The sequence below is a fragment of the Spodoptera frugiperda genome, chromosome 13, assembly GCF_023101765.2.
Source record: "Spodoptera frugiperda isolate SF20-4 chromosome 13, AGI-APGP_CSIRO_Sfru_2.0, whole genome shotgun sequence".
Lineage (NCBI taxonomy): Eukaryota > Metazoa > Arthropoda > Insecta > Lepidoptera > Noctuidae > Spodoptera > Spodoptera frugiperda.
The window spans coordinates 4,410,993-4,435,598 of NC_064224.1; the positions used below are offsets into that span (position 1 = coordinate 4,410,993).

At 35.2% G+C, this 24,606-nt stretch overlaps 1 protein-coding gene and 1 long non-coding RNA gene across 2 annotated transcripts in view; one reads left to right on the forward strand and one right to left on the reverse strand.

Annotated features, from left to right (window-relative positions):
- Window positions 1-23,007, reverse strand: part of LOC118270728 (cytochrome P450 4c3-like) — a 125,903-nt gene extending 102,896 nt beyond the window's left edge. Inside the window, exon 1 of the mRNA XM_050698186.1 lies at window positions 22,990-23,007. The gene's annotated coding sequence lies outside the window, so the exon portion shown is untranslated. The remainder of the gene's footprint in view (window positions 1-22,989) is intronic.
- On the forward strand, window positions 576-4,580 carry LOC118270484 (uncharacterized). Its single transcript, XR_004783213.2, has 3 exons — window positions 576-770; window positions 2,492-4,018; window positions 4,342-4,580. It is a non-coding gene; the product is annotated as an uncharacterized LOC118270484 (long non-coding RNA).
- Window positions 23,008-24,606: the final 1,599 nt, after the last annotated feature.

Here is a 24,606-nt window from a genome sequence, read left to right on the forward strand (position 1 = left end):
ACTTTATACCAGTGACAAACGGTGAAGGAAAACATCGTGAAAACATTTCTAATTATAAGTTTGAAAAAGCATTGAGCAAGCGTGGTGATTAATGCTCAAACCTTCTCCGTGTGAGACGCCTTTAGTCAGCAGTGGCCACTTATAGGCTGATGATGTGATGCATGAATATTTTATTTAAGTAGTTTTACAAAGAGAATAATGGGCAGGCAATCAGAGATCATATTTTGAAGTTTTGAAGGTGCCAGATTGAAGGTCGAATGGGAGAAGGTGACCAATAACAATGACATTGAATTCCCCGATACATTATTTTACTATAAAATATTTTACTATGATAAAAATGGGATAAATAAAATTTTATATTTTAATTCGTTTCTATAAAACTAAATAAAAAAGATACAGAACTCTTAAGTCTATATCTATTTAAAAGCATTATGTAACATATGGAATATTTATGCTTGTTCCACTTACAATTATCTAATAAAGTTAGTGGGTATCTAATTATTTCTTTAAAGTTAGTTCTGTGTATAAAAGGACCATATTAAAAGACCACAATTCAGTTTAATTATTCTAGCGCGTACCAAAAGACCAGATTCATAGTTAAAGTAAGAAATAATCCAAAAAGCCTTGAGAAAAGTGCGAACATGATGTTTTTGATGTTTATATCGGTTTGGAGTATTTTAATTTGTACTTGGGCGTGGATGACTGTTCAACATTTTTCATCGCAAATGGAATAAGGAAATCTTTCTGAAGATTTTCTTTTCGATTTAATTGTAAGTACGATTACCTATTAATAATTTTCTAATGATTATCATCAATATAAATATTCTAACGTCGTTGGTCGTTCATTCACAAGTGTGATACCGGACAAATGGTTTTGGGCTCACCCCATATGAGCTGCGGACAACGTAACAGGTTATCAGCGCTCCGGCTCAAATCAGGAGCAGGAACGGGGTGGTTTTTAGTCAGTATGAGTCTGACACTCCCTCTAGCTTCACCCAAGGTGAGAAAAGTCATAGGATGATTTTTCCCCCCTCAAAAAAAAACTCCTATTATCAAATGGGATCATAACATATGTTAAGTGATATATTTTCTTTGCCATACAGCTAAATTTTTTAGGTAAGCCCTTCGCAATAAAATTAAAAACAACTAAATGTATCAGATATTGAGACCTATATCTTACCAAGTAACCAGGAGAAGCAATACTAAATGTAATTAAGTTTAAAAGAAACTCAATAAACACTGATTCTTGCAGGTACTTTAGGTAGCAATTTTCACTTAGAAATCATTACAGTAAATTATTATTGTTCACCGTTATGAAACCCTTTGTCTTATTTTTAATGGTCAATTGTTTTTCTTTTTTTGTACAAACACTTATATTGTGGTTATTAAAAGAACTATCTCAAGATTTGCTCTGATTTACGTAATTATTGTAGAAATTATGTTTTTTTTACTACCTATTAGATTAGGTATATATTTATAATTATAGACACTAGACGCATTGTTTATTAATATAACTTCTTGAAGATGCATTTGAAATTAATTCAAGAGGACCACGTGGCCTGTTAGCCTTATCTATTTTTTTAACATGGCCTCACACTACGATTTTCTCCTGTGTCGTGGGTTCGTTTACAAACATACACATTCACATGCATATGACACCCAGACCCGAAACAATCATAGTGTGGGTCAAAGTTATTTTTAATAAAATGTTTCGAAAATCCATAATTTGAATAGTATCGTTGGTTGCGGAGTCTAAGACAGTTATACATGTCCCTGAAACGTGCTGAATTTCGGTGGTCCGGTTTTTTCATGGTGATATCTACTGTTGATTCTAGTTAACAAGAGTTTAAGTAGTTGTGGAAGGCTGTGGCGGGCTTATCTCAAAAAAAAACAATAAATCTGAATAGTATTCATTAATTTAAATATTATAATTAAGGTGACGATGAGTGTTTATCATTAATCATCACCATCACATTAAATCAATAAACTAGTTATTTATTTAAACGGCAATGTAGGAAACACTATTAATTAAGGTCAAAACACACATAGCACGCACGGCATCGATATTGCGTGGTTTCGAATAAAATTGTGGCTGCCGCTAGCTGCCAGCGTGCTTACGGCGTGCCGACTGCGTGCTGCAAGCGCGCGATGCGACGATGTTTCACTTGTGCCCGGCTTGCTGTAGGTAAATCTTACTGTATTGTTAGTGTAGCATGGATTTCTGCAAAGTAACGCCTGATTCTATTGTATATTTTAAATGTCAAGTTAATTGCTGGGTTGGACCGTTGCGCATTAAGTGTGTTATATCCTGTAGCCATTGAACGCAAGCGAAAGGTTGTTATTCGTGTGAAAGATATCGGAAAACCTCGAAAATACATTTTCTGACCCAGAACTTTTTATTTCAATAGTTGCACTTGCAACCAGAGGGCCTAAAGAAGAACAAGTATTATTATTATTCTTTTAGTAAAATAACTTATTTATTTTGTTTCAGAAACTTTATCCACCGTTTGCCGTTTTCTATCAACACTCGTCAAAACTTAGAAAAACAAAACTCATCAAAGAAGAAACTACATCAGTTTTTGATAACAAGTTCTTATTTATTTGTTTTCATATTTTATTTTACATGAATTATGCGATAACAATATGTATCATAATCAACTATTAATTAAGTAGTATATTGTATTTTAAATATAATATCATAGTTACCTATAACTTTTATAAATGCTGTCAAAAAAAATAGAGAATAAAATATTATAATAAAAAAATATTGGCTTCCTTCTTAAAGCAGTAAAGAAATTCAATAAGACACATGTCATTGCTAATTGAATATACATTATAGTAAATAGAAAATATCATGATAGATTTACAAAATACATCTAAAAATCAACTAGACTGATACGATATGTAGGTATATATCTTAGAACAGGTTAAGATTAGTAGCAGCAACTAATTGTATGTTTATGTATTGCTATGGTTAATCGCGCAGGAACATTTTTCTACATATTGTTTCAACATTTTAGTAAATTCCAATAAATAGCAGTAAATTTTATTTTAATTCTGAGTGAGGCATACGTTTTACATTGGTTACATTTCCTTGGCTTTTGTCGTCCTAAGTTAAATGCTTAGGATGACAAAGGCTGAATTATTTTTGTACTCTTGCGTAACCAACAGTAGTTCCCAATAGATAGCATCCAATTGCCTGGTGATACTCATTTACTAAATGATACTCATTTAGTTTATTGACGTAGTGACGTACATTTAGTTTGGCTCTATATTCCGTACTCTGAATGTTATGTTATTAACAGCTACGATTGAATTTGTATAATTTTGATATTGAATAATTATTGAGATTTTATTGGATTGACATTAAGATTGTTTTTGAGAATAATGCGCCCAGTGCAGTATTATTTTTATTACTAATTAAATTGCATTTACATAATAATATAATAGTTAGTTAGTTTCAATTAATTAAGGGAAAAGGTTAAGTTAAGTTAAGAAGTGAAAGATAAAAGAACAAATATAGCCAAAAATAACACACACTTTTATTTCAGACATACATCGACTTGGACGTATTTTTAGTTGAATTGTTTTAATCATCTTAACTAAATGCAACTCAAAAGAAATGTCAATGTCATTGCCGCGACCTTTTATTAAATTGAGGATGTGATTAGCCAAAACAAACTTTTATTAGTTTTATAATACATACATATACATATAAAGAAGATATATGTACATCACTAATATATTCCATAGATGACATAATTTTTGCACGAGATTGTATAAAACGAGCTTAACAAGACGGTTATAATTATTCAATAAGTCAGAAGCGGGATTCACAGTCAGTTGGAAACTATTTCAAAAATACTCGAATAAAGTGTAATAATGTTGGCTTTGTTAATTATATTCATTTGGATGATATTGATCGGTACCTGGGTGTGGATGACTGTTCAACATTTCGTGCCACAGACGAAGCTTAAGGAATTTTCAACAACGAACACAAGAGTACCTAAAGATATTGGTAAGTATAAATAAGTGATTGGTGTTGTTATTAGGACATTTAAGTGTGGGAGAGCCATGCTTCGGCACGAATGCGCCGGCTCGACCGGAGTGATACCACGGCCTCAGAGAAAACCGACGTGAAACAACGCTTGCGTTGTATTTTGTTGTGAGAGGTTGCCAGAGGCCCAATTGTCTCCAATCTACCCAAACCCCGAATCCTCAACAACCCTATAACCTCCAAAAGATTGCTTACCATCCAGTGATCCGTCTGAGCCGGTATTTGGCCTGAGATTACCCGGCCAGAGAAAAAATGCATTTTGAAAAAGATTCCTTTTATTTCAGAAACCTGATCCGTCGGGTTCCCTTCATCTACCGAGCTCATCAATCGGACTACGGCCTAAAAACTACACCTAGTTAAGCAGAAAACAATATTAAAGTTTTATATACATTTTGGTTCATTGTTTTATATGATATGTTCGTTATATACAATGTAAGTATTGTCAATATTAAGCCCATCTTCTGTCAAAATCTATACTAGTATATAAGTATTGTAATGATTATATGTATTACATATTTACAAATGTTGTTTTTTTTTTTGTAACTGTACCCTTAGTACGAGTTTGCTTCAACGAAGTCAAAACGAAAGCGCACATTTTAATCTTATAATGAAAAGTGGCGAATTTTAAATTTTTATTTTTTCATTGTACAGAATTAACACTTCTACAGTTATATTATCTATATATTAATACGTGATGCAAAAACTTTGGGCCCCCTTTTACGAAAATTGCGCGGACGTAGGAGCATAAAATTTGGTACACTTATAGTTTACGTGTAGGAGAAGTACAGAACACTAATATTTTTCAAAAATAATGCTTATAAAGTACATTAAATCAATAAATAAAACATTACACACACTACCATGCATGGTATCTGATCGTATTTGACAAAACGTCAAAATCGACAAACATTGCGATGATATTCTTACGTCTCATATGAATAGAGTTTTCCTGTTCATGATGCGCCGAAATATATTAATTTGAATTTTACAAAACTAATAGCAATTCGTTAAATAAAAATTATCCTTGAACGTATGTTAAGTGGTATTGTAAATTAAATCGTATTTAGTCGAATTTCGACCACTAGGCGACCACTAGTATGTATAAAATAGAGAAGAAAATATGTACACATGCCATCTATTGACATTCGTGTAAACTTGTTACAAATTGAGTACATTAGTAAAACCAGTATCATGAGAAGCTGAGAATATTTTAACGATACAAACACTCAACTGCACTGATTATGGATAGATGGCGGTAGTTATCTAGGTGATATCTTCTTTAATTTTTACTCATGTTTAAATACTTCTTCTTTGATCTAATAGCCACAAAAACACCACTGAGCTTGAGAGATTAGTTGCAATTTTTAAGTTTAGTGATTTATTTATTTATAAGTTTGTAAAAATTAAATGTAGATACAACAATATTTTCCCCGTCTTAGTGTGTTTTTCCACCTGAGATACGCTATGCTACGTTGCTATGGATATGTTTGGCTTCCACCAATCTTAGTCATTGGTACACATAGCTTAGTACTAGTGGAAACGAACTTTTTTATATGAAAAGATGCGTGCTATGGATGGCTTCGCTACTATCGATACATTACATACTCGAGTATCACATATTCCTTGCGTAGCCACATAGCTGATTAGTAACAGTGGAAACGGTCACATAGTTTCACAGCTTAAGCAATTACATCTTCGTAGCATAGGTAGGTACATAGCTCATCTCTGGGACACATATCTAGAACAAATCATTGAGTCAAATGATTCAAATCTCATATAGTTATAAGTAAAATGGCAAACAAAGCCTTTAACAAGTTATGCGAACATTATTATAATCAACAGCCAATAAATATGACTTTAACCAAGATGTACCAAGCACGTGTTTGAAACATTAAAAATTCAAACTAGTATTTTTTACCCGACTGCGCCAGAAGGAGGGTTATGTTTTTCGAGTGTATGTATGTATGTATGTATGTATGTATGTATGTATAATTGTTTGGCACGCTCTACAGCCTAAACGGCTTGATGGATTTTGACTTGAGAGGTGTCGTTAGATTCGTATTTACTGTGAGAGTGACACTGGGTATATCAAAATAATAAAAAAAAACAAAATGGCGGATTTTTGGCGCCAAATTCGAATATTTCTCACTCTCTAGCCTAAACGACTTGATGGATTTTAACTTGAGAGGTGTCGTTAGATTCGTATTTACTGTGAGAGTGACACTGAATATATCAAAATAATAAAAAAACAAAATGGCGGATTTTTGGCGCCAAATTCGAAAATTTCTCACTCTAGCCTGGATGGATTTCCGCTTGATAGGTGTCAATTGATTCGTATTGACTGTGAGAGTGACACTAGATATATCAAAATACAAAAATAATAAAACTAAAAAAAAATTAAATAAAAAAAGGTAATTTAAAAAACTAAAAAACCCGACTGCGTTTCTTTATAATATTAAAATGAAAAAACCCTAAAACAAGAAAGTCATCGTAAAATTTAAGCAGTCGGGACCCATTCTACAAAGCCAGCCGCATGTACCCATATTTAGAATGGGTCCCGACTGCTTCAATTTTACGATGACTTTCTTGTTTTAGGGTTTTTTCATTTTAATATTATAAAGAAACGCAGTCGGGTTTTTTAGTTTTTTAAATTACCTTTTTTTATTGATAAACTTGATTTTGCGCCAAAGTGTAGGTACATACATACCTACACTGTCGGTGACTTATGGATTAGTCAACCAGGTGGCTACTCTAGAGAAATAAAATAGTGTGTGAAACGTTACTTTTTTATAATATAACGGGCGTGGCGATACGTAAATCTTGATAACTGACGAGAAGTCTTAAGGTTGTATTAAACGATACAACCTTATCCGTGTGTAACTAAGTCTTTTTTTAAGGGGAGAAAATAGTCCAATAACTTTTCCGACCTTAGGTGAGGCGAGAGGCAGTGTCAAACTCTTAAAGACTAAATACCACCCCGTTCCTAATCTTGCTTTTCGAGCCGGATCCCCAGCAACCCATCAGGTCTTCCTCGGCGTGTGTAACTCCTAAGGTGTTACAATACATAAGTACCTACAAATGAATTTTTATAAATCTGTGTATCATCTTCTTTATAGCCAAGAAAAGATGACTTCGATCAATCATAGAAAATATCGAAAAGCTCCTAAGGGCCGCTAGGAGCATAACATTTTTTATGCAGAACCATTGATTTTATGTTGAGTAAGTATATTACATAGTAGGTATCAGGTTTATTCATAAATTTTATGGAATACAAGCTCGTGTGAACTCCTAATCATATGCAAATGGCATATTTTATAGGACAGACGTACCTTTGATGACAGTGAAAAAACAAGTTTAGGAACATTATGCTAATATAGGTATTCGAATACCATAAAATATTCATTACACTTTCCGATTTGTCACGTTTTTAAAACAAACTTTGACATTTTATTAATCATTTTTAAACTAAACAGGTGTTTTTGTATGTTTACTTAATAGTTCAACTGTCGATTAAAGAGTAAAGGGTTTAAGAATTCATTAATCATTTTATGTAATAAATAATTTTCGTAAGATATTATACTAAATTAACAGTAAAATATGACTCACACACGCTTTGACGAATTATTCGAAAAAGGTTCGACTAGTTTCAAATCATACTGGGATTCTTATTCATGAGCGGCGTAATTGGCACTGTCACTCAATGAAACTGAATTCAGAAAAACTGTAAAAATGTATCTTTTTTAAAGAGTAACGATTTTAGTTTCTTGCTCGTTCTTCTACTTTAGCATCGAGTCCCTTTAGCTTCAGTGACGCATAGACTGACAGACTATTGTTTATTTCTTTAGTTGTTGACATTTGAAAAGTACTTATTTATGGTTTAATTGGAATAAATGATTTGACTTTGGCTTTGACTCTTAAATACTCGTAATAATCTTTACGATTCCAGACTATGTGATATAGCTTCAAATATCGGAAATCCCAACAATAATTTACCGAAATCAGATACTTAATTCATACTAATTTTATAAATGTGAAACTGTGTACCTACCTAGCTTCACTAACGGACAGACTGACAGACTATTATTTATTTCTGTATAGTTTAATTGGAATAAATTATGAAAATGTTACTTTGACTTTGTGTCTATCTTTCACGGCAAAACAAAGAGACAAATAGACGTGATTTTTTAAGAGGAGATAGTTAAAAGAATGGAGGGTGACGTAGGCTATTAAACATCACGCTACAATCAAAAGTAGTTAAGCAGTAGGTGATATCGTGGGGCAGTATCTAGTATTTATCGCGGAATGCTGCTCACAAATATGAGCCTCAAGCATGACTTGAAACTAGCCGAGTTCCTCGTCAAACACTTACGTGAGTAAGCCGACAACATAATAATTAAGTATCTAGTATTGTATAAGAAAGACCTGTGATCCTTGAGTAAGTAGAACTTAAAAAAAATTACATCCTGATAGGTAGCTAAAATAGTTTCGACCGAGCAACATTTTTCAATTCCGGTTATAATTTTCTATCAAGCTCGTTAAATATTGAAATCTATAGACGATACAGGATTATAGTTCGTTTTTTATCTACAAACGACTTTTATATATCTATAGATAAAATATCAGACGGTTTGTCGACGGTAATGGCGGAATGTATTTGGAAAATTTTCTTTCAGCTTTCGATATACAATTTGAAGTTTAAAGGGGATATATACAAAATATAATTTTCGGAGCTGCGGACTACCTAGCGGGTTTACCGGGCTCCGGTTTGAAAAGCAGGAGGAGGGACGGGGTGGTTTTTAGTCAGGAAGAGTCTGACACTCCCTGTCGCCTCGCCCGAGGCGAGAGAAGTCATTGAATGGTTTTCCCAATAAAAAAAAAACTATTGTAATTTATCAAGACGAATGATAATTGACAAGTTATATAGAAGTCTAAAAATGTCAATAAAATAAACTATAGGTAGATACCAATCCGATATGTAAACTAACCATTTTAAGTAAATTAGCAATGATAATCTTTTTTTTCTAAAAATAACACCAGTTATCATAAATCACATGGTAGAAAAAACTATTCATTCATTTTCGAAATCAAGTCCTAATGTGTAATGTTTTAGAAACTAGTCTAACTCAAGGCCGGTAATTCCCGATCCGCTATATATACTAGAAGTTCAAGGACTTAAGCAAAGTCCCACATTATTTCGACTATTTAAAAAAAATCTTGAAAATATCCACCATGACTGTGTACAGCAACCTGTGTAATGCCGTTGCTGACTGCTGATCAGATCTGATACAGACATAAGAGGGAAATGAAAATATTCAACAAGACATATTCGTAAATCTTTCAATGCCACAACAGAAAAAGGCTTGCTTCAAACGTCACAAAGTCAAAGCATTTATTTCAATTAATCCTTAATTAGGCAGTCAACTAAAATTTTTCGTCAGTCTGTCTGTTAGTAGCTAGGTACTTGTTCCAAAGTGTAGTTTCTAATGGAGAAGAAAGGCAAGAAACTCCATCGTTACCGTACTCTTTGCAAAAAACGAGGTGATATTTGTGGTATATATGGCGTACATAGAATTGTCAATACAAAGTTAACCTCTGATAAAAATGTGGTGTTGAAAAAATCGGCCCTAAGTATAATAATACAATTTTTTTAACAAATTCGGTAACAATACGGATAGTACGCGCGATTCCAGGCAGAGGGCGCGATGGGCGCGTGGCTCGAATCGCCAGTAGCAGTGCGACAATCGCCGCGTCGTGTGTCGCGTAATGCTGCTCATGAATATGAGCCTCTAGCATGGCTTGAAACTAGTCGAGTTCCTCGTCAAAACATTACGTGAGTAAGCCGATAACATAATAATTAACAATACGCAAATAGTCACAATTTAGGATTGCGTATTTAATAGCGAAGTTCTAACGCTATACTTTTATACATTAATGTATGATGCACATTTCAAGCGATACATTTATTACTGTAGACACTGCCCCACCCTTCTGGGAAAAATAAACACATACCGTGATGTTATCTCATTCTACATAACTTCACCATGATGACATTAAAGGTACAAGTTGGAAGCGGGCGACAGGAGGCAGCAGCGCAGCGACATTACTGGTTTTTATGTATTTCTATGAAATTACCTACGTGGTTAGCGATACGAAGCTAGCGACGCGTCGTCGAGCTACAGACGACAGTGTCGCCCGATCGCGGGTCTGTAGTGTCACTGTTATGGTCCGTACTCACATGTGGTATTACTTGACAGTTTTACTCGAAGTCAAGTAAAAATTAACGTATGGACAGCAAAACGTACAGCTCGAAGGCTCACACCGAGCTAGCTCGATGGAATTAAATGAAAGTAATTTCCTTCGAGCCTACTCGAAGCACCGTCAACCTTTGGCTCAAATTGTTCGGCGAATACTAAACGGTGGACTTCACTCGATAGATCAATACTGAATGTGTGGGCGAAAGGCCAAGCCATGGGTTTTACTCGACAGCTTAGCTTCATCGACTAATACCGTATGTGAGTACGGAGCTTTAGGCTAAGAACTCATGAAGTGATTTTCTGTCACACCCGCTGTGGCAGCGGGCCCGGAACTTTATTTTTTTCAATATTCTGTGTTAGATACACAGAATATTATATTCTTTGTATGTACCTATCCTTGGTGGTCTGGAACTACACTGACCGTTTAACGTCCCGTCTTACAACCGCCCGTTTTGCGATAATCAAACTTGCGGGCGATAATCACAGCGGCAAGCTGTGTAAAAACTGCAGTCTCGTGAGTTTTGAAAATAAAACCCTATTCCGCCACCGCAGCGGCCGCGGGTAGAAACCACTTCGTGAGTTCTTAGCCTTATAGTTCGAAATCATGACTGCAGTGGAAGCTGCGGACTACCTAGCGGGTTTACCGGGGCCGGCTCGAAAAGCAGAAGAAGAAACGGGGTGGTTTTTAGTCAGTAACAGTCTGACACTCCCACTCGCCTCGCCCAAGGCGGGAGAAGTGATTAGATGATTTTCCGCCCTCAAAAAAAAGGGACAGGTCATAGTGAAGTGTCGTGGCGATATGAAGCGACACGACAACACGTCGTCCACTGCTGCCTGTTGCCTGCTTGTAACTTGTACGTAAACAATTCATATTGTTTTCAAATATTATGTCATTAAATATTATGTCATCGTTAAGTGGCAAGTTTGGTAACAATAAAACAACGAACTTGAATTAATACATATTATTATTACTTCGATTTATTATACAAAAAAGTAGTATAAACGTGCTTGCTTCATAATTAAAGATATTGGAACTACGCGCAGCACGAGACCTCATGTTTGATTACACGTCGCATCGCGATGACGTTCTTACAAAAAAAAACAGGAAAAATCTTACTTTAAATACTAATAATATAACTATCGAAATCGAAAATATTACTTTTAATACTAATATTTTCGATTTTCATGGTCAAAACAAAATTATTCTATTATTAACGATTTTTAAACGCATATTTACTAGCGATATCCTTCTTCTGAATTGACTATTTCCAAAATTAGAGATATTTTCGAATATAAGTAAACAGTACCTACACAGTATATAGTGGTATATTAAGTAGTATATAAGTGTATTTAAGTTAATTAATAAAGAAAAAGAATGGAGAAAAACAATACATTTTTTATGATGTAAGTCGGTAAACGAGCAGAGAGTGTCACCTGATGGTAAACAATCGCCGCTGCCCATGGACACCTGAAACACCAGTGGCGTTATAAGTGCGTTGCCGGCTTTTTGGGGGTTAGGAATTTAAGGGTTGTTGGGGAATCGGGGACTGGAAAGATTATCACTTACACAACAAACAACGCAACCGTTATTTCACGTCGGTATTCTGGGGTATCACTCCGTTCGAGCCGACCCATTTGTGACGAAGCATGGCTCCCACACTTGCATACTTTATTTTACACACCTTAAAATCAATACAAAAATATACAATGTATAAAGATCTGAATAATTTATAAAAATACCAAAGTCTAATCGTGATCGACTGCAGGACTAGTTTTTATTGTAGACGGGCACTTTATGTGCTGATTCCCAAAACGAGTTTAACTAGTTATCCATCTTATTTTTATTTTAAAACTAGCTTTGGTCTTTGGTTATGTCTATTAACGTATACCAATTTTACCGATGGTGACATCTTTTTAAATGGTTTTATTTCGCTTAACCTGGGGCCTTAGTCTGCTACTACAATAGTGTCAGAATGGTCGATCATTGAGCAGTGCAAGAGGAGACCATTCTGACACAATTGTAATAGCAAACTAAGGCCCCTGTTTGTTTGTTTGGGTCCCCTTCCTGACGTCCGATCGATCAGGTATTTGGTAAACATTATTAATCTTTATGACCATACAATAAATCATCACCATCATCATCATCACCCGAGAGACGTCCACTGCTGAACAAAGGCCTCTTCCTTAGTCCTCCACGTAGAACGACAAGCCGCCACCTGCATTCACTGGCTCCCCGCCACTCTGACAATGTCGTCATACAATAAATTTTAATAAGCCTGTTAAAATCATTTTATCATCTTACTATGTATCTTTCTTTAAATGCGAAAGTTAGTAAGTTTGTGTGTATGTTTGTTACTCAATCACATCAAAACAGCTGAAGGGATCGGGAACAAAGGTAGATAATAGTCTGTAATAACACATACTCTCAACAATAAAATAAAAATTAGTCATCTCCCGTGTTTCGGAAAAGTCAATCATTTTAGATATTAATAATTAGTACCGTATCTAATGTTTTTTTCAAATTCAATATTTACAAATGGAATAATCAAGTATTAGAAATAAATAAAGTATAATAGAACAAACAAAAAAAACATGTTTTCATTCACTGTGTATATGTCAAGATTGATAATATCACTTAAAAACCTGTTTATAGCATCTGCCGACATCTGAAATTCCTGTTTATTCAACATCAACGACAATTTTACCTTAAAGCATATAAAGGTGCATGATTCACGAAATCGGATGATCCGTATACTTATTACTGTATATTTATTGGCTAAGGTATATTACAAAAAAAAATATCTACCCCTGTTCCAAATTTCATCCCGATCCCTTCAGCCATTTTGAGGTGATTGTTTATTAATAAACATAGACACACTCATTCAGATTTATAATATTCGTCTATTTTTAATCCCTACTATTTTAACTTACCGTATATACTATTTTAATTTCTACATTGGAAGATTAAAATTTTGTTTGATCTTGAATATATCAACTTTGGCCCCGATTTCCGTTAAAACGGTACTAATAAATTTATTTTTATAAATGATCATTGATAAATTATGTTTACGGTAAAAGTGGCGACTAGCGACATATACATATATTTTAAAAAGTAGCAAGAATTCGACTTTTATTAAGAATGGAAATGTAGTATATACATTATACGAATTTTCGACAAGGAAAAAAATTTCACTTGGTCACGTGATTTTATTAAGCCACGTGTTTACAAATTATACAAATACAAATATTATGCGTTGAACAAGAAATGAATATTAAAATACTAATTTGAAGCTATCTGTACCCTTTGTACAAGTTTGCTTTGCGTTGAGGAAAAACGAAACGAGAGCCCGTTCGGTGCTCTGATTGGCCGGCGCGAAGGAACCAACCAATCAGAGCGCCGAACGCGCTGTCGTTTCGATCTCGTTAAACGTAAAGCAAACTCGTACTAAGGGTATTCTTATCTAACTAAAAACTTTGTTATTCTTATTAAAATATTGAAACAAACTCAAAATAAACGTTAAGATACACTTATTTTTATTACATTCCTCATTGACTTAGGATTTAACGACTCATGGCTTAGTCTAAAAATAGTTTATACCTATGTCTCCTTGGCGAGGCCATAAACTGGTCTACACATCTCATTAGGCCTTTGACCTTTCCAGAGCCAGGTTTTAAGCTCACTTCATGTCCAGTTGTGATACAAGAATATTCTAGAAAAGCAATGCATCAAAGGTACTGGATTTTAATATAAAAATATAAATAGCCACGTATAATTTATTACTGCAAACTGGTTTAAAAATAAAGGAATCTTGATAAAAAAAGCTTCATAAAAAAGAATGCCATGGTGGCCCGGAGGTTCAAAACCTGCCAACGACAAAGTACCAATATGACTTTTTCCGAGTTATATGTTCTTTCTAAGATCATTTAAATACAAATAACTAACGGTGAAATAAAACATCGTGAAGAAATCTGGACTTATAATTTCTGATTATAAGTTTGAAATCGCCAACCCGCATTGAGCAAACGTGGTGATTAATGCTCAAACCTTCTCCGTGCGAAAAGAGGCTTTTGGTCAGCAGTGGGCACTTATAGGCTGTGGATGTTGATGTGATAAAAAAAACATGTAGAAATGTCCAATTACGTCCATACGTAATCTTCAAACACAACACTACCTCCGATTAAAGCCGTGGCAGATACTTTTAGAACACCTTATATAAAACAATAAAAAATAATTAACATAAACATATTACATACAACCGAATTATTATTTTGACAAGGAAATGACATTTAAATAAATAATGTCGACTATGCGAAACAAATTTTAATAGTAAAAAATGTAATGGTAATTGGTGCATCTATTTCATTACATACGAAGGTTAATATTATATAATATTATATTATATTAAAACCAGTATGAGACCAGTTATTAAATTATACGTCAAAATAGTAAACATTTTTTTATACAAGCCCGCCACAACCTCCCGAACCGCTTTATTTCCTTTAAGCCAGCATCTACAGTAGATACAACTATGAAAATACCAGTACACTGAAGTCCGACGCTTCTCAGGGACATGGATCTTGCAACGAAATAAATCAGAAAATATAATTAGAGGAGAACAAAAGAAAATAATAAACTCTATGTATTTTTCTTGTGACTTCATAAACGCTTTTTTACATTTTTAACCCCCGACGCAAAAAGAGGGGTGTTATAAGTTTGACGTGTCTGTCTGTCTGTCTGTCTGTCTGTGGCATCATAACTCCCGAACGGATGCAGTGATCTCAATTTAGGACCGCATTCATACGGACTGTACACCGCCGCACGCGCCGTTATATTTCTATTTTCTGCGTTATAGTTAAGTACTTAAACATCAATTTACTTTAATGTTAACACCAAGCATGTGATACTTATGAACAAATTGTAGATAAGTAAGAAATAATTAGGAGCGGTCCCCCAACGAGACGTATTTTTTTTTTAGAATTATTAGTACATTCTTAGGTACTTTAAGATTAAGTTTCTTTTATTATTTTTTACTTTTTAAAGGGAAATTAAGTTTTTATGTCGGGGGTTTTTTAAATTTTTAATTTAATTTTTTATTTCAAATGCCCATAATCCTTTACAAAAAAAAATCTCTTTACGACAGGATTAAAGCATCACCCTCCACAAAACCCCCAGCCGTCGCGAGAGACACTCCGGGCGTCGGGGATCGCGCGACGATCTCCGGCCACCGTAAGTGCGGGTCTGCACCAGATCCAGACCCGTGCGTGCGGCGCGTCGCGTTCCGCACGCGCCTCAAAGAGCCATCAGACGACCACAGATGGGGCCCAGTAGGGGTGATGCCTGATCCAGAGCTGCGGACTACCTAGTGGGTTTACCGGGGCTCTGGTTCGAAAAGCAGGAGTAGGAACGGGGTGGTTTTTAGTCAGTAAGAGTCTGACACTCCCTCTCGCCTCGCCCAAAACGAGAGAAGTCATTGGATGATTTTCCCACCTCATAAAAAAAAACCCCTCCACAAAATACTATTGAGGCATGGTAATGAAATGTTGGTGTTTTTAGTTCTGGTTTTAATGTGTATGGTAATCAAAAAATAGAGTGTGTATAAAAAATCAGATTGATCTGTCCTCAGAAAGCGGGAGAAATTCCTATTACTAAATTTGACCGAAACGAACAAACAGGTCAAGCTAAATAAAACCATTTAAAAAAAAATACAAAAATACGCAGAAGTTAAAGCAAAACAAAAGTTCGCGGTGTTGACTAGTATAAAAATGCATATTATGCAGTATAAAAATTAATATAAAATTATTTAGTATAATATTATGCATTTTTATACTAGACAAGATATCATTTAATATGTATATTAACAAAGTCATATTTAGAAACCGAAAACACACTGAATAATTTTGATTTTTTTTTATTTTGTTTCCAAGTTTGAACTTTGGTCCAACACACGTAGCATCTAAATGTAGATTCGAAATCTGATGTTGAATTTGTCAACTACGAATTTAGAAGTCGGTGCCACAACCTCATAACAAGATATAACTTACCTATACTACCTATATGTATAGGCAGGTAAACAAAATAATATTAAAACCTAAGTAGATACTTAAAACATAAGTTTTAAGGTAATTTGTAGGTATGTATTAACATGTACAATGTAGGTATAGGTACTAGGTACGTAAACAAATTATATTAAAACCTAATTAGATTGTTTAGTACTTTTGGCGCCGACATCAAAACTATCATAGTTATTTTTAGTTTATGAAAGTCGGGGCTTTAAAACGTAGTTTTTTTTTATTGAGTTTTTGCTTTTTAATAATTCTCCTCACCCGAGAAAATTATCGAAATGCTAAACAATTTAACTAGCGAGTTATTACAAACTATATAAACCTAAATATATATGTCGCAGCGATATGATAAGAACAGGGATTTTGCCAAATCACTTATTGGATTTGATTAAACCACGGAGGATGTCAAAATAACAACACGATTTTATCATTTCCCTAAAAAAAATCTGGTGATTTGACGTTGATTACATATTTCCTCGATTAAAGAAGTTCAAAGCACACACGAAATAGTAAGATTAATAACAATGTTTTACAAATGAATACATTAATATTAATCAACAAACTTTTTCTTTGAATGTTATCAATTTACTTAAACTAGAGATCATTTACTTGTAGACATTTGACCTTATTTTGCAAATAAACATTTTTAACAATATTGTTTAACATTTTCGTGATCGTATTTAACTGATTAACAATTCATTAATAAATTTAATTTACTCTCTTTATAAGTATGTTAATTTTGACACTTGGCTTTCGCTGAAAGGTTAATGTCGGGACAATCCGACAAACGTTTTCAACATAGACCAAAGTATTAGTAAGCTGAAGAAGCAGTGTGCCGGTCACTTCTGTAAGAGTCGACGTTTAAGTATAAGGTCTAAGTATCCGATATAGGTTAAGTATCCGATCTACCAGAGATAAAGGGCTATCTCTGGTAGATCGGATAATATTATAGGATAGGGTTTCGATCAATGTGGCAAGTCTAACGCCCGAATACTGAAATGCTACTCTATTTTAATTTTAAATTGTACTATCTGCTATTTCAGTCATTTTATAAAAAATTGATAGGGACAGAACTAGTTTTGAGAGCGTCTTAAAATTGAGTAGCGTTTAAGTATTCGGACATAACTAGCCTACTAGGCAGGATATGTTGTAGTACATAAGTGTGTACCTACGCAAACACAGTTGCATTCTCTATTCCCTCACTCCACTGAACCCGAAGGGATGGCAGACAAACACGACCGGAGAGAGGTCAGATATAGAACCAACGGCTTTACGTGCATTCGGAGGCACGGGGTGAAACACCGCCGAACTTTCTAACTCCGGGTTAAATGGTCATTTTACTCAGAAAATTACCTTAGCACTTTTCGCTCGACGCGGGAATCGAATCTGCAATACGTTGCAACCTTTGCACGAACCATGCAGTCAGATTCAGAGGGCTTAGTACGAGTTTGTTTTACGTTTAACGAGATCAAAACGAGAGCGCGTTATGCGCTCTGATTGGTTGGTTCATTCGCACCGACCAATCAGTGCTCTCGTTTCGTTTTGTTCGAGGTTAAACAAACTTGTACTGACGGTAGAGATCTGTATGTTGACTGGTAATTAGTAGCAGCTTGACACAAAGAGTTTACTCATATAATTATGTATAAGTATTACATAACTTCCGTATTATGAATATGTATGCCGAGTCAATGCCTTGATTACCGGTAGGTACTTGTCTTAAGCCGGTGTAAATAAAATAATAAAACAAAGTATGTTGACACACTTCACACACACAATTATCATTACCTTGTTAACGTTCTGTGGTAACGGTAATGACAAACACGCATGCGTAAAAACTATGACATGTAGTTTTTTTTTATGAAACACGCAGACGTATCACCTGATGGTAAGCAATCGCCGCCGCCCGAGGACACTTGAAACACCAGAGGCGTTAGAAGTGCGTTGCCGGCTTTTTGAGGGTTAAGAATTTAAGGGTTGTTGTTCGGGAATTGGGGATTGGGAAGATTGGGAAGGGGGGAATTGGGCCTCCGGTAACCTCACTCACACAACGAAACACAACGCAAGCGTTGTTTCACGTCGGTTTTCTGTGAGGCCGTGGTATCACTCCGGTCGAGCCGGCACGTTCGTGCCGAAGCATGGCTCTCCCACACTTAAAGGGTAGTAGTACTTAAAGGTTGTCATTGTATAGCACACGTAATCTAAAGTCGCACCTTTTATACATCATAAGGGGAAGCAGAGGTGCAAAATCTATAATAATATATACCTTTTTTGAGCAGGAAATACCATCCAATGACTTCTCCCGCCTTGTGGCGAGACGAGACGGAGTGTCAGACTCTTACGAACTAAAAACCACCCCGTTCCTACTCCTGCTTTTTAACCGGAGTCCCGGTAACCCCCTAGGTAGTCCGCAGCTCCGGGTCGGCATCCGGGCCCCATCTGTGGTAGTCTGATGACGCTTTAAGGCACGCGTAAAACGATTCGCTGCACATCCGTATAATATCTGGGGGCACGGTAGTGCCCCCGCCAAGACGAGCCAAGCGAAGCGCAAGCGCAAGGGCACTACCTACCTTTTCTCGAAGCGCTTCGTCGTATTTTTGAACCTTCATAACTTGAGTTTGGGTTATACCAGATAAACAAAATTTTCAGGATATAATGTCAGTGGTAGACTTAATAAACCTCTAAAGTTTCAATTGCATAGCTCTTATACTTTAGATTTTATTGATATCTAAAATACCCCGATTTCGTCACTCACTCACTCACTGATGATCAACAAAATTCTTAAGGTACTTCCTGAAGTCCTAGAAAACTGAAATTTGGTATGTAAGCTAGTATTAGTACCCAAACAACAAAAAAATCCTAAAACTTGGAACTTTTACCCCCAACCCCTTAAACTAGGGGTGAAAGTTTGTTCGAGACTTCCGCAACTTTTGACGCTAGAGGTCTGAATGCGGCCGCGGAGGGTAAAAATCTGAAATAGGGAAACTTAATTCCCTATTTCCTGCTTGAGATCTGAAAATTATACACAAGTACATAGAACACAAACTTTTCATCAAATCAAAACATTATCCTACCCATAAGTACTTAGATATGAATAATATTACTACACTTCACTTCGGTAAGTGTTTATTAATCAACCTATACTTTTGAACATAAGCATCGTAAGTATAGTATGCGCCAACGCCCGCCGCCTGCCCCCTCGTCCCCGCGCAGTAGCTAAAAATAATCGGCCCGTCAGCGAGCGCGGCACCCGAACGCGGGCAGACGCGCGAGGGCAGACGTCGTTGACGGTTGTCTCGTTGAATGAAAAATTTTCGGAATATTTCGGTGATTTAAAAGTTTGCTATCGCGGAGAAAAAAACCATTTGCCTAATATTTAATTGTTAGTAGTTTAGTAGGTAAAGGTTTAGATACTAGTGTTTTAATTTTCATTGATAAAAAGTATTAGGTTGTATTTGTCGCTCATTTTATCTTTCTATCATAAGCAACCTACAAAAAGAAATGAAATCCCACAAAAACATTTCATGTTAAATGTTGCCAAGACGAGACCATATAGCTCGCACTGTCAAAAAGTAATCAGATCCCGTGTAGAGCCAAGTTTCTAACCCTACATGCCCAGACCTAAATCGATAAGCCCTAATTTCACACTCAAGTTACGGGGAAATTCTACAGCCATAGCTCGTACTGCGTAGTTCGTAGCGCGTAGCAGAGTTTTTACGCCATAATCTCGTAGGCGTGCAAACCTTGGACGTAACTGGCGAGTTGGCCGCACGGAAAGAGTTTAGAAGATTGAATAGATTTTTAAGCTCAAGCCCATATGACGAATAGCAAAAAGTCCGTGCGGCTTATCGATTTAGGTCTGGGCATGTAGGGTTAGAAACTTGGCTCTACACGGGATCTGATTACTTTTTGACAGTGCGAGCTATATGGTCTCGTCTTGGCAACATTTAACATGAAATGTTTTTGTGGGTACCCAATTACCCATAGTATGTTTTTTCTAACAACCAGCAGAATGATTTATACATTTTCAAAAAGTCAAAATAAGTATATGCCAACTCATCCCAAAAAAGTTAGCAAGAACATGGACCACTGCAAAAAATATTTTATACAAAATGTAAATATTATGTAACTTATAGGCAGGTATAAACATGAAAACTAAGTCTGTCTGTTTTTCGAAAATATGTTCGCCAGTCTGACCTTTTTAAAAATTTTTGGTTTTATTGCACATCTGATTTAAATTTCCAAAAATAACTTTTGTGGATATAAATTATAATTAACAAGTATTCAACAGTATATTAAATATTGAAAGATACGTCAAAACATAAGAACAAGTAAAACTTAAATAGAAAAATAAAATTTAAAATTAGGCTTAAGAAATTTTTGCAACCAAAATTCGCAGCCCAATTTCATAGTAGAAATAAAAACCTAATTCACGTACTTGTAACTGTAGATAAGTTTCATTATGTGTAAAGGACCAACGAACATTAATTATTGCGTAAAAAACCAGTCTCATACCTTTTCTGGGTAAAGTACAATGACTTACACTTTGGCCTAGTCATAACTGTTTTGGATATTTATTACATTACACTGCGTTGAATACTTAAGCTATGAATACACTCAAAGAGCCATCAGACCACCACAGATAGGGCCCAGTAGGGCTGATGCCTGAGCCGGATCTGCGTATTACCTACTAGGTTTACTGGGGCTCCGGCTCGAAGGGCTGGAGTAGGAACGGGGTGGTAGATACAGGGAACATTTAAAAGATGAGAAAAAAAATGTTGGACGCAATACTAACTTTGCCGGGCCAGCTAGTTTTTAATCTGATCCAGAGCTGCGGACTACCTAACGGGTTTACCGGGACTCCAGCTCTACAAGCAGAAGTAGAAACGGGGTTTTTAGTCAGTAAAAGTCTGACGCTCCCTCTCGCCTCGCCCAGGGCGGGAGAAGTAATTGGATGATTTTCTCCCCCTCAAAAAAAAGCTAGTTTTTAATAAAAACAGACATTGTACGTTTAAAAAGAATAATACTGAAACAAGAGAACACGTTTTTCTATAAATAATTATGTTCTTTTATATTATTAGGTGCATAAATCGAAACTACAAATATAAAGTAGGTACCTAAATAAATCAATGATAATAATCGGTATAGTTCCAAAATAAAATGGAGTCACAAGACCTGTAGAGCAGGCATGTCACTGAACTACGCTTCAAATTAAAAATTCATTTTCTTTTTACCTATTTTCTTGGAAAAGGTATTGCCCCGAACGAACTAGAATTCTTCAATCATTGACACGATTACAAACAAGATTTGATATACACACACAAAAACAATAATTTGAGGTTTATAAAAAACATTGTTCCGTTCGGTACACAAAAACAGTGTAACAATTGCAGTCAAAATAAAAAAAATACTGTTCGAAAAAATAAACATATACCTACTTAAAGGATTTATAACATTGCTGTTGATTAGTAACTCTCTCATAATATATTTTTTTCTTACAATATGACTGCCTCGTTGGTAGAGTGGTCTCAGGTTCGATACCCAGGTCGGGCAAAGTACCTATTACCCTACCTATTTCCTTATTCAGATTTTTTTAAATTTCTGAGTGCATGGAGTCTGGAATTTTGTCTGGTATATGGTAATAAGGTCTATAACATGGGACTAATAACACACTGATGAAAGTGGGTGTACATTGTATAGCATTACGTGCAGAAATGTGCACCTCTACCTATATCTTTGCGGATAAAAAGCGTGATGATAGAAAATAATTCTAATACTATACTTTTCAACCCAACAAAGGCTCATCTCTTTCATTTTACTAGTGAATGGTAACCATTTTTCGTGTACTTACCTCTTTAAAGAATAAAAAGCATGATAACTAACCTTTAAATATGATGTTATTATTTTTAATACATAATAATTATTTTGTTACTTAATATTCAACTTCCTCAATATATAACCAGCTTCGGCAATAAACTTAATTTTTTTGTCGCATAGTTGTCAATTTTTTTTCTGGGATAGCTTTAAAACTACTTATTGTTTTATTTGTAATTAAAATAACTACAGTGTAGTCCCTTTAGTACGACTTCGCATATAGCGACCAACCGTTTTTAGCGACGAAAGTTTAGGCATTTGTTTGGTTTTAGTATAAACTTGCATTAATGGACATTCGTTTATTACGACTCCGCTTACAACGACCAACCGCTTTTAACGACCGAATTTCACACATAATTGTCCGGTTACAACGACAAAACGACGAGCGTTGCCGTGTTTACAAATAATTCATAGAAAATAATGAAATAAATGATTAGCTATCTCAACTATCGCCCCGCGCGACGCCTCTGATTGGAAATTGACTGTTTATTTTATGGCAGTACGTATTTGTAGGTAAATCCAAGTGACGCGATAAAACGCGAATAAAACCAGAAATAAACAAAAATTACAGACCATTTGCATTAAATGTAAAGTTGTTAGAATAGATTTACACTTCCATATAAGAAAGCGGTACATTATGTACGTACATTACACATCCTTACGTAATTTAAATAATTAATAAATAACTATTTTGATTAAAATGAGTTTTTTTTTATCTGCTCATCACCTAAACGGGCATTTAACTGTAATATCTGTTATATAAAAAAAAACTTTTTTCTGTTCGTTTAATACGACTTCCGGTTAGTACGACGTAATGTCACCGGTCCCTTGGTAGTCGTTATAACCGGATTCTACTGTAGTTAATTTACGCCGCTGTACTTGTTTTAATTTATACAGTTGTTGCTAAGAAAAAAAATATCACTGTTTACATAACAAATCAGTGCACCATTGTGTAACCGTTATGTATTTCTTTGGAGAATATAACAATTCTTGGATAAAACAAATACAAAGTTTAAAAGCAGGAGCAAACATGTCATTTTGCGTATAAATTGTACATAGAAGTAACGTCACGCGATATTTCAAATCGATATATCTTCGAAAGTATTTGTTTCCGTAAGAAAATAAAAATACGTGTCTAAATATTAAACAACAATCTAAAAGACCCTATTTTATTTGTGCTTGAGATCACTTCACAGTAAAATTAACATACAGGTGTAAATTCAAACTAATTGTCCGAACAATATGCGAAATCAATCACCTACCTGTAATAAATTATCTATAACGTTAAATTTTACAAATCATTATTAAAGGGACCAGTTTTTTTAATGAATGGTAACCAATATTTTTATGATTGACTAGTTGTCTACTTCGGTTTCGGTTACAGCTTTTACTTTTCAACTTTTCTGGTGTGTTTTTTTGTCAAATAATTACGATTGGTGGAAGCATCCTCAACAACGTAGTATAGCGACGTAGTATAGAGATGTATGTATCTCTGATCGAAAAGCACCATAAAAGTCACGCACATACATACATCCTTTTCTTTTTTCTCATTATACAAAAATTCAACAAATCACCACGACAGTAAGACATGAGGACGAGTTTTTTCTTAATGGATGGTAACAAAAATTTCTACCATATGTCACTATGGGGCATCTCAGCCAGGTGGCCAAGATCCGGTTTATCCAATTTATACCTAATAAAAATATAAATAAGAATAACTTCACATTGACCTCTGGGCCGGTCAAAGCCTTGCTAATGATATGGTCTTATAAACTAGAAAATTTAATGAGATTGATATCTTAAATGTTCTTTTTTTAATGAAACACAAGCAGACGTATCACCTGATTGTAAGCAATCGCCGCCGCCCATGTACACTTGAAACGTCAGAGGCGTTACAAGTGTGTTGCCGGCTTTTGGGGGCTAGGAATTCGAGAATCGGGGATTGGGAAGATTGGGAAGGGGGGAATTGGGCCACCGGTAACCTCACTCACACAACGAAACACAACGCAAGCGTTGTTTCACGTCGGTTTGTTTGTCTGTGAGGCCGTGGTATCACTGCGGTCGGGCCGGCCCATTCGTGCCGAAGCATGGCTCTCCCACACATAAACTTGTTCGGTTGATCTTTAGAATTTTTATAGGTATTTATTGTTAGATACAGGTACGGTCAGGTCTGAGAATTAATGGGTAACAAAACGTAATAAAGTACCTATATATCGAGTTTTACTTTTCAAGTTATTTTATTGTCAAAGTTATAAAAAGATAACATACCCGAAAAGGTATACAGTCTATCTATTACCAGTTTTGTACCTACCTATAAATTCTAATAATGTTTCTCCACATTTTCAACAATAGCGTAGATGA